At 43.1% G+C, this 12,012-nt stretch overlaps 1 protein-coding gene across 5 annotated transcripts in view; it reads left to right on the plus strand.

Annotated features, from left to right (window-relative positions):
* The first annotated feature begins 7,223 nt into the window (after positions 1-7,223).
* PCGF3 (polycomb group ring finger 3) overlaps positions 7,224-12,012 on the plus strand; it is a 58,072-nt gene continuing 53,283 nt past the window's right edge. For 2 of the 5 annotated variants that reach the window (XM_072860047.1, XM_072860048.1), the window contains exon 1: positions 7,224-7,555. The gene's annotated coding sequence lies outside the window, so the exon portion shown is untranslated. Of the gene's footprint in view, positions 7,556-11,079; positions 11,101-12,012 lie in introns of those variants that run through there. The other 3 variants (XM_072860051.1, XM_072860050.1, XM_072860049.1) reach the window with 3 other exon arrangements.

A 12,012-nucleotide genomic window follows, 5' to 3' on the forward strand; every position in this document is an offset into this window, starting at 1 on the left:
TCCTGGGAAATGAGTGTGGGGTTTGGTTTTCCTTCTCCCTCCCACCCACTGCCCCCAGTGTAAATGTCATCATTTAACAGTAAGGACATGGCTGAGGCTTTTTGTGTTTAAAAACCAAACTCTTGAAGGGATCTAAGCTGTGTTTATGTAAGTAGTGGTAACAGATATTTATTTCCTGAGTCACTAAATCCCTCTCTATTTCCACTTTTCTATCTAATGTTCATCTTTGAAGCACTAAGAGGTCTTCTGGTGAGGAAGAATACATAACCAGAAGTTTTTAATTGCTAGTTAACAGTTGCTGACATGCTTTGCCAAAAGCCTTAATCTTTCACTTACCAGTGGGAATATTTGTAAGCCTAGAGTAACATTAAGTGGCTGGTATTTGCTAAAATAGTGTGTTTCATCTTTTCCAAATGATTGCTGAATCAGTTTGTCTTGTACAGTTGAGTAGATTTAGCTAGAGGGCTTAATGAACCTGATTTATTTGAGTTTGACACTAGAGAGAAAACCAGGGATTTTTTTTGCCATGGGAAATGGAGGAATTTGAAAGCCAAGTAACAGTGAGGATTGAAGAGCTCAGGTGGGTTGGAATGACTGAGGGTATAGTTAAATACCTGTCTCTTGGGTTTAAATCTCTCTGGATTTTACGGTATCCTTCAATCATAAAAAATGCTGCAGATCAGAATAGGGATAAAACTGTTCAGGTAGAGGGTGAGACAGCACGCCTTGTCAATTCTACAGCAGGGACAACAGGGAGAAAGATATCAACTCCCCCAAACCCAAAGATTAACGATTATTGAAAGAAATAGAAGTATCTTACTGCTTTATAGATGAAGGAAGTTGCACAACAGTTACGGAGTTAAAAACTATTATGGAGTACACTTAAACTAAAGTACATCTGCAACAAAACGTTGATTAATACTTCAGAATGTGTCTGAATTTGTGGGGCAGCGAACCTCCAAGTTGCCTCTGATTTACAGCTCCCCAGTACAAGATTAGTATGACACACTATACTTCCCTGTTTGTCATAGTGTTTCTGGGAGAGTGTGGGTCCCAAGTGAGATTTGTGTCAACAAACTGCATCTCTGGGTTTGTACATATTAGAGCAAAGCATCTGGATGGTGAAAGCAGATCTTGTTAAAGGTGCTTTCCTGAGGGAAGGCAAGGTGTTTGTCTGTCTTGGAAAGAAATGGCAGGTCTTTTGAAGAGGAAGAAAGGTCTATTGGGGCAGATAACTGGGAAAACTGTGTCAAAGAAACACAGAAGTCTGCAAGCTCAAAATCTAGGATGCAAAATGAGGGAAAAAGTGGTTATTTAGTCAAGAGAAGACTGACTGGTGGTTATGACAGATATGTCACAAGTCTTTGCAAAGACAAAGGGTATGAACTGCTTTGTCTACTAAAATCTTAGCAGGAAGAGCAAGGTTAAAAACTGGGAAATACTTTCTAATAATCAGACCAACAAAGCAAGGCTAGGTTGTCAAACCTATTTGAAACCCTCAGAGGATGGACATTGTATGTCTTCACGACTCACTTGTCAGAAGCTTACACAGTACAGACACCATTGCTCGTATCCCTTGGTAGATCAAATGACCTTCAATGGTCCTACCTCATCCTCCTAGCAAATGGCTGGGGAAAGGGGGAGGAAGTGAACTTCTAAGGCCAGCATTGCTGGCAAAGCACATGAAGGGGACTTAATGGTAGTACCAGAAAGGCCACTTAGCAAACAGTTCTTCATACTGAGCCATCTAGAGCTGCATGACATGGCGTGCGCTGGCTACACGAAACATAGCTTTCATCTGCTTCAGCTGTTTCATTGCTGAAGCAACAGATGTTCTTTAGCCAGTTCCTCTGGTTGTCTGGCTTGTCACCTATGCAGCTGTGTCCATAGGGGATGCTAAATCATATCTCCTCCTGTAAAGGACCTCTAGGTCTTCGTTTTTAAATTAGAGGATTAATAGACTACATCTCTGAAGCCAGAATTTACTTGTGGTAAAAGTACATTCAGAAGATTGGTTCCCAGTGGCTCCTGAGCAAGGATGAAGTTATCATTCAGTCATTAGGATGTTCATGCAGAACCTACAATGTAAGAACGGCAGTGTTTGATCTTGTGATAAATAGAAGAAGCAAGTCAGCCTGCTCCACCTGACCTTCCTTTGAGCAGGGAAGCTGTCCTGGGCAGTCTCCAAAGGTCCCTTCCAACCTCATCCATTCTGCAATACTATCATAAAATGCTATGCACCATCTGTTTATTGTTAAGAGACTTCTCCGGTCATTAGCAGGAGAACGGAGGCTTATGTAGCTGGAAACACAACAAAATCAGTCAGAAATGTCAGTGGTGTCCCCTCAAGATTTTAAAAACCATTATTCCATTCCCAAAATATAATGACTGACTTAATGCTAGACCAGCACTTGTATATAATTGTTGTTATTAAAACACTTGAAGCCTAGTCACATTATCTAAGCATTTCTCTAAAACTATATGATCTGCAAGTTTGTAAAATAAATCTGGATATTCTTGCATGAACAGGAACTTGTGTCATGCATCTCCAGGAACTGAAACTTTAAATTAAAGGCATCGTAACTTTGCAAAAGTTGGTGATGAGAAGTGTTTTATACTCAATGCAAAGGTTGAGTGCAGGCTAATGCAATACAATGCAGGCCTGTAACATACATGCATTTGAGGGGAATTTGGTACACGTGTGTGTGCAGATATAAACAAAATAAACCTGATAGAGTAAAAGGAAGATGTGTAAAAAAGGAGATGTCAAAATATAGGATTTTACATATATATCTATATCTATGTACATATATACTTATATAAATGTATATATAGTGTGTGTGTTCTGAAGTGATCATTTTGTGTTGCTAATGCCCAAATCTTGTAGATACTTCCCGTAAGAATAGGTTACTCAAATAATCAGTGCATGGTACCTTCATCTAGAAGACAAAAACTGGTCAATGTTTGAGTTCTTTGGTTTTAGGCTGCAAGATGTTTGGGGCCCAGCTCTGAGAACTTCGGTTACTACCACAGTGTTTTGCTTGCTGCCTGCTATTTGAACCTGAATGAAGAAATCTAAGTGAATCCAGTGCTGACTGAAGATTTATGACTGGGAAAGACTGAGTGTGAAAGGTGGTGATTAGAAATGCTCCGAGTTTTCAGTTGCAACTAACAGGTAAGTATCTGTACTCAGAGTGGCAGTAATTGGTGAGGGCCTGTTGGGAGCTAATAGCAGCCAAGGTGAAAGGTGAAGCATGGAAAAAGCAGCCAACAGTTCACTGACAAAGTTTAGTCACCTAGATCAGCCTATTCACACATCATCTAAAAGGCAATGTTGCTCTTGAGCAGTTTGAGAAAGTTGCTCTGCCTTCCCAGGACAATTCATCCATTTTAGATACTCTTTAGATACTCTTTACCTGGACAATTTTGATTTCTCTGCTTGACAATTAATCCCAGAATTACAGAAACATTTAGATAGGAAGGGACATCCAGAGGTCTCTAGTACAAACTCTTCCTTAAAGCAGGGCTTTGTCCAGCCTGGTCTTGAAAATCTCCAAAGATGCACATTGCACAGCCTCTCTGGGAAACCTCTTCCAAAGTTTAACTGTCCTCATAGTGATCTTCTTTTTTCCTTTCTGTCCCATCAGAATCTTCCCTGATTCATTTTATGACCACTGTCTTACATTCTCCTGCCATTTGCCTCACTAAAGGGTCTGTCTCCGCTTTTTGTAGGTGACCTCCTTGTAAGTGTTGAAGGCTGCCATTAGGTCCCCCTGAAGCCACCTCTTCTCCAGGCTGAACTATTCCAGTTCCCTCAGCTTCTCCTTGCAGGAAATGTTCTCCAGACCCTCTACCATCCTGGTGGCCTCTGCTGGACTTCATCAAGCTTATTAGTCACTTCCCTCAGCTTTTCCTTGCAGGACATGTTCTCCAGACCCTCTACCATCCTAGTGGCCTCTGCTAGACTTCATCAAGCTTATCAGTCACTTCCCTCAGCTTCTCCTTGCAGGACATGTTCTCCAGACCCACCACCATCCTGGTGGCCTCTGCTGGACTTGATCAAGTTTATCAGTATCTTTCTCATATTGGTGCACCCAAAACTGGATGCGCTATGCCAGACTCATTCTAACAAGTACTACGTAAAGAGGAACAATCACGTCCCCCAATGTACTGGCCTGTTAATACATCCCAGGATGCTGTTAATTCTCATCAGTGCCAGGGCACACTGGTGGCTCATGTTTAGCCTATTGTTGCCAAGAATTCACAAAGCGTTTTCAACAGACCTGCTTTCCAGCTAGTTGGTCACACCCCAGCCTGTATCGCTGCAGGAAGTTAAGTCTGTTCCAGGTGCAGGACTTTGTATTTGTTGAATTTTATTCCTACAGCCTGTTTAGGCCCCTCCTAATGACAGCCCTATGCTCAGACATATAGACTGCACTCCCAGTTTGCTGTTGTCCACAGACTTATTTCTGCGTGTCCAAGTCATTGACAAAGATATTATACAGGTCCCAGGGAAAACTGCTGAAGAACTTCATGCTGTCACCAGCCTTCAGACAGAATACAACCCATTAACCAGTATTCTTTCAGACCAACAATCCAGCCAATATTTCACCCATCCAGTAGTTCACTTATCCAGGCCATAATGTCTTAATGTGGGGCAAGCATATTGTGGGAGACTGTATCAAAAGCCTTGCTAAAGTCTAAGTACACATCATCCACCACATTCCTTGCATCCACAAACCCAGTCATTTCATCATAGAAGACCAGGTTGGTCCACCCTGATTTACCTTTGGCAAGACATGTTCTTCTCCTGCATGTGTTCAGAAATGGCATGGGTGGACTTGGTCCATGATTCTCCCAGGGACCAAAGTGAGGCTGTAGTTCCCTCAATTACCTTTCTTGCTGTTTTGAAAGGTGGGTGAAATATTTACCATTTGCCAGTACTGGGGGACTCCCCTGGTCATAATGATCTTGCAAAGGTAACAGAGAGGGAGTAGCCTTACAATGGTATCAACAGGCTCTCTCAGCACTGTTAGATGCAACCAGTCTAGTCCACAGACCTACAGGATCGATACAGCTCTATTGCTCTGGAAAGGAACTGAGCAACTACTGGGAATATTAATTCTCAACTTTGCTGTTTGTGAACACTGTGTTATGGTCTTAAACTAGAATAATTTTGTCATATATTTGCCTACTTTGTGCTTCACTACTGTTCATGAAAATATCCTGTTTTGTTGGGTTTCTAGCCATTTCCCTGTTTGTACCATTACCATTAAAGTGCTCTTGCTGACCAATACCTTTTCACTGTTAGAAGTCCTAAAGGAGAAACTGAACTTCTCTGACCTGAAATGTTTGGGTTTTTATTCCTGTCAAGAGGTCTCACATGGATTATCTTCCATGAATTATCTTAGCTAGGAAATACATGGTTCCAGAAGCTAGAGCTTCAATTTACCTGTGTTCACGTTATGCTTTTTTTTGTGTGAAAACTGTGAGGATAACTCATGTAAAGCTAACAGAAAGAATCCTTTAAATGCTATTTCTAGTTCCCCCCAAGTCATTCTCTGAACTTTTGTAGTTTGATCACAGCTCACTGACTGCAATGCTAACAAAAAGTTTCACTTCTCTCCTAATACCAAGTGCTGCCGTTCAAATAGGCACTCATATCTACTCAGTTATGATCTTAGATGCTCTAGTCACTGGCTAAGCTTGTATTTCAGAACTATCACTTATAGGCTAACGCACTCTTTAATGGCATTGCCAAAGGCATTAGAACTGATGTTAGAGTAATGAGGTTGAAAAGAGAGCAAACCATTGCCTTGGGTCTCTGAGGGTCACAACAATCTTGTCACAAGGGGTATACTAAAGTAGATTGTTTCAGTAGGCATGGCCATATCATCTTGCTTCAGGTACCATCTTCTAAAAAGTATCTATAGTAAGAGAAAACCAGAACCCATGGACTCTGGCCTTAATGTTTTTCCCAATCTGCAGTGTTTGGCTCTGGAAACACTGGGGGGGGGGGAGCAGGGAAAGTAGGCATCCAGTTTGTAATTTCATGCACATTCTTACAGCTTGTTACTTTTGCTTCTGGCTAGTTGAACCCCAATTCTAGAAGTCAGGCAGGAGACCCCGTTACTTTCTAGAATATATCTCTGTAAGCAAAAGCCCATGCAAAGTCATTTGTGGTTAAACTGAAAACAGAATTTACATTTCTGACAGACAAGATGCATCCGTTTAACCACATAACCCTTGAAGTTAAACAGAGGAAAGCTACAGTGCTGGGATATTTTCTATAAACACAGGCTTAGCTTCTGGCTAACATAGCTCCTAGAGACAAGCACAGATCCTGAAGTCTTGGTACACAATAAAGGCTCAGTAGTTTGTTGGACAAGGAGGAAAACATCTTCTAGGGCTGTGCCATGTCAGACAGCCCATTTCCAGTTGCATTCTTAGACAAGGTGGAAGACTGTCTTGTGGCTCATTCTTGGTTGGCAGGGAGGAAAGCAAGCAGGAAATACACAGGTATTTTAAAGCATTACATTAAAAATATATGCATAATTGGGAACATAAAGCTTGCTCTGGTGTCTTAAGAGTTTGGACTGGTGAATTTTTAAGTACTTGTCTTTGCAACCTTGGCATTCAGCCACTTGGTGTGAAGCTGAACTTGGCATGGGCTTCCCAAGCTTTATGCATGCTCCTTGACCTAAGACCTCACACTTTTCAACTCTCAGGAAGCCAAAGTCTTCCCAATCTTAACAGCTGGAGTGCTTGAGTCACCTGCAGCTTCTCACCAAGTTGTGCGTTTTGCCACCAGCGCTCCCAGCTCCTATTCAAGTTTCCACGTTCACCGATTAAGACGACACCTATGTGCTTTGAGGAAAACGTTGAGATATGAGACAGCTTGGAGCAATGAAGGGCCATACGTGCCGACAAGTGAATCACCTGCATTCACCTCACCCTGCTCACAAGTTCAACTGATTTTTCAAGGCTGGGCATCCCGGGGACCCGGACATCCTCCCTCTGCCCCTCGGGCTAGGCTCCCGGGACAGCCGGAGGCTGCTGGCGGGTGGCACAGGGAGCCCCGCGGCCGGACCCCACCCGCCCCCGACACACGCGCGCGGCGGGGGGCGGGGGAGCGCGCGTGGGCCAGCCCCGCTCCTCGGAGGAGGGGGCGGCCGGAGCCGTGCCCGGGTGAGCGCCCCGCGCGCATGCGCCCTGAGCGCGGCGCCCCCGCTCGGCTCCGCTCGGGCCGCGCTCGGCTATTTCCGCCTCTTTGTTTTAAACTCCGGGCCGAGCCTTTTAATTTTATCCCCCCCTTCCCCCCCCCTTTTTTTTTAATTTTTTGGCGGGGGAGGGGAAGAGGGGCTGGGGTTTCCCTCTGTCTCGCGTTACCTCGCTCACGTCCTCTGCTTTCTCTCTGTGGTGGCGCCCGGGGGAAGGACGGGCCGGGGAGCGGAGGATCGGTGGCCGTGGCGGGCAGGAAAACCCCCAGCCAGCCCCGAGAAGCGACCGCGCCCCTCCCCCGCCAACGGACACGGCGCCGCCCTTCCCCCGTCAGGTCAGTGCGGGGCCGCGGCGTGGCGTGGCGTGGCGTGGGGTGGCGTGGGGGTCCGCCGGTGGCGGGGCCGACGTCCCGGCCTTCCCCCGTCCCGCTGTGGGGGCCGCGGGCCCTGTGAGTCCAGGCGAGGGTCTTGGGGGCGGGGCGGGCCTGCCACCCCCCCCCCCCCCCAACCCCCGCTGGGGTGTTTGCGTGGGGAGCTGCGGGGGGCCTCCCGGCACGAGTGTGCGTGGGAGTGGGGAAGGGTGCGGGGCGAGGGTCTTCTCCGCCCCAAGGAGATGGGGGTCTGTGGAGGTGCGGGCCTTCTGTTTCCCAGGTGTCCGGGGTTTCGGGGGGACTGTAGTTGAACTTATCGTGCTGCAGCAAGCACGCTGTATTCTCGGGGAGGGGGGGGGTGTTAGTAGGAGAGGTTGGGTTTTGTGTGGGGTTTCCCTCCCGGAGCAGGGCGTCTTCTGTGGGCCAGGGGAGCGTCTGTCCCTGTCCTGTCTGTCTGGACAGCTCCCCCCCGCCCCACGGACAGTGGCTCTTGTCTTCTGGGGGAAAGGAAACCCTGACACCCCCCTCTCCTCTCCTTCCTACCCCCGAGCAGAGTTGCCCCGAGCAGTTGTTGTGTGGAGGGGCCCGGCGCAGCTCAGCTGCGGGCAAGGCGGTGCTGCCTGTGTGGGGTGGGGTGGATGGAGCTGTCCCGAGCTGTCCCTGAATGCTTTCTCCCCTTCGGGGGTGGGTTTGCAGGGCTCCAGAACCCCACGGCTTTGGGAGAAAGGGTCGCTTTGAGGGGTGGGGTGGCGGTTGGTAGTGGTGGAGATACCGTTTCCAGTAAGCTAGAGAATAGAGAGGACAAGTCCCTTGCGTGTACGACCTCAGCTGTGTATCTAAGTGGCATACGGGATTTTAAGTCTTGTGAGAAATAGGAAATGAAGTGGTACTTGTAGGTAAAATATAGAATGCTTGTGGTTTGAGTTGTTTTAAGGTCTAAGGATACATACATACACACACACATGCATTCCTATATATATATTTGATATTACAAAAATTCTGATTGTTTTCTCAACAGTTTAGTGAGTTGTGGTACTGTCAGATTTGGTCTCCTAAGTTGGTCTCTTTTAGTCTCAAAGCGTTGAGTATTACTTCAGAGTGTCCTGTGTGGAAAGTTTAGCATGTCCCAAAGTTAATACAGCTCACAGAAGGTTTGATTATTATGGTTTATGAAATACTTGCGTGTTCTTTTGTTACTTCACATGTTTGTTTTTTCTTTTAATTGTTACAAAACTATTACTTTATGCGTGCTTTGTATCAAATCAGTTTAGATGTTTCCTGTCCTCTGTATGAAATGTGTGCCTCTGAGAAACCAGTTCAAGAAATTCTGTTTTAGTATCTGTATGTGGTCTGGAACATTCTTCTGGAAATATTTTGTTTGTTATTTTTCAAAATAATCCTACATAATTGTCTTCCAGAGTTTCACAGAGGAATTAAGTTTGTGGATGAAAAGGTTTGAATTTAAGAAAAAAAAAAAAAGTTGAGATGAACCTTATATTTAAGGAGCACCCCATGTATGTATCTTCCATTGTAAATTGGTTTCCTTTTTACAGCATGAACAATTAGGCATGTGCTAAATATGTTGTTACAAGTCTCTTTAGTACTAGGTAGTGTGCTTTTTAAAAATTACTAGTTATTTTTGGGTAGGATACTTGTGAATTTTATGTTTGTTCTTTTAGTGGCAGGTCAGATGAGAATCTGAACTGTGATACTTATCATGTGTCTCATAAAGGTGCTATGCAATTCATAAAATTCTTTGGTTGGTGACAAGGTGAATAGAAATAGAAACCTTGTTACCCTTCCAGTAGCTTTACTATTTCAATTTAAGTTGTACTTGTAGATATTTTATAATGTGTTTAAGAGAATGCAGAACCTGTGCAGAACGGAAGATACATGGTGAGATCATGTAGGATGCATTAGAAAAGTGTCAAGTGGTTTTCTAAAGAGATGCATAGGGGTACTGCAAGAGAAATCTTGGAAAGAAAGACATTTTAAAGCATTTTGTAAACAACTTTTTGAGGAAAATCTGTTTCATTTCTTTATGTGGGCTGATCTAGCCAGCTTGATCTTGTTATGCTGCTGTCACCATAGAAAATCAAGACCGAACACTTGTAAATGTTGTATTAAAGTTGACTTAAGAGTTTATAACTATGCTTGCCTAATACTAATGCCTAGAATGGCAGAAATTAATTACCATGCTATGAAAGACTTCGCCTACTAAGAGACTGTAAAGTGCAGATTCTAGTTGCTGCAGCTGCCCAACCTACTCTTACTTCTCTTGACTACCTACATGCTTTAGAGGAGGTCATCTCTAAGCTTTATATTTGAGATATAGGTAAGCTTTCTCACCAAGAACTGTTCTACATTTGCTTTAATAGCTTCCATTTCCTTTTTCCCATATGACTGTTTTAATCTAGGTGGCCTTTTTAGCTTTTCTCAGGTAATGATCTCCCAGGACTGAAATAATTCCAGATTAAATTCCTGAACTCTTTGGGAAACTCTGTAAGAAGAAGTAGAAGCACTTCCATTAAAGCTGTAAGCTAGATAGGACCTACGAAGTGGACGTGGGTATGATGTTTTGAAAAGCATGCATGCTGATAGGTTTCACTTTTCAGTTACTGTCTTAAGAGATGATACCAGTTTACAAGAAAGTGTATTGAGATCTTGTATGTTATAAAATAAACATTTTCTCTATTTTTTGTTTTGGAACTATTGTCCAATTGGTACACATGTGGAAGCAGAGTTACTAAATGGAAGCTTGTATTGATGATAATGGTGTTTGGAGATGTAATGGATTTAAGACTGTTGGCATTCCTGAGAGTTTAGTAGTTTAAACTATGTTCTCTCTTTTGTCATTGCTATAAAGATGTTTCATGATGGTTGAAACTACTCTGATTTGCTAGGTTAGGTATGCTGTCATGTTTGAATGAAATGTAGAGAAAACCTGCTCAGAGCAGTTTGATTGGGGTAGGTTAAAAGCCAGGAAGAAGCTGTCCATGTCTTTTAGCTTATGCAAGACTTACTTTGAAGCTCTGTCTTGAAGTAAACTTATGGTTTTGTATTCCTTGCACCTCCGTTTTTAAAATGCAAGCTTGCTGTATTAGACTGTAAGTTTAGCTAATATGTGGAAGTCATAAATGCAGTAAAAGGGAGGAGAGAAAGGGGTTATTCTGTATTAAAAGCAATCTTTGCTATTGTGATATGTAACAGTTTCGTTGCTAACTGAAGACACACTGTAAACAGTGGCTTGTTCTATAATTGTTCTAAAGAGCCAAGAAAAAACTTGCTCCTCTTATCTGAATTAGATTTTCTCAAGTTAATTTTACTGAATAAGTCCATCTATATTTAAATGAACAGACTATGAAAATTAAATACTCAGTGAGGTGAGAACTAGCGAGATTGAAAGCCTTATGTGCTATTGAAAGTTTGACTGAAGTTTGCTACTGCAGAGACCTGAAGTCTTGCAATCATATTGCAGAGCCAGCATTGTAGGAAGGAATAAAACAACAGTAAGTTGATCAATGATACTATTTTCCCTTTTTTCTCTCTTTTTTTTTTTCCTTAATCAGAAACAGTACTTTATACTAGGAACTTCATACTCTACATAGAAACTTAAGTGTCTTCTTACTCCTTTGTCAGACACAGCATGTATTACTCAAAAATAGGGGGTAGTACAGATCATTCAAAAGTAGGGGGAATGACGAAGTATGGTGAGCTCAAGTTACTTGTTCTTTATGTCAAAAGATAACTGCTGACACAGTTATGATTGCTTTGTTTTTCGAATCACAGTTATAAGTTCATGGAGTCAGTGGGGGAAATTGTTGAGGGGGTGGGGGGAGAACTGGAGATAATGGAGGTGTGTGTTGGCATTACTACAATTCAGGGTAAGATTGCGGGAAGAAATACGCAACTGTGAAGAAACCCAGGCTTTTTTGTAGTTTTGCTGCTAGTGGAAGAACTTATTTAAACTAGGACTGCCATTACTTTCCATCTCTCTGCAAAGTGGTAAGAAGGAGACTTATTATTATCCCTATAGACGTATATTTAGGTTGACGTTAACATAAGTATTTTGTATGCTGTTAACAGATAACTATTTTGTATTGTGACTGACAGTAACTTAGAACTTTGTCTACATTTAAAGGGCTAGTGTTTTGGTGGCAATAAGGATCTGTCTTGCTTGAAACTGAGGCTGTCCTTGTTGTTGGAAACTGAGGATATCTTTGCTTTGTGAATAGCATAAATTCATTTTAATTTAAGATAGGAAGCATTCTGTGTCTGTTGCTTGTGGGCAAGAATGTCTGTGCAGTATTTGCTTAAGGAGGAAAGTTACTTTTTCAGGTTGCCAGAATGAGTATCACATTATTTGCTGACTTGCAAATGACCATCTTGTAAAGTTTTTCAGTTTTAGTTAAGAACTTTCT

Source organism: Ciconia boyciana, chromosome 4, assembly GCF_034638445.1.
Source record: "Ciconia boyciana chromosome 4, ASM3463844v1, whole genome shotgun sequence".
Classification (NCBI taxonomy): domain Eukaryota; kingdom Metazoa; phylum Chordata; class Aves; order Ciconiiformes; family Ciconiidae; genus Ciconia; species Ciconia boyciana.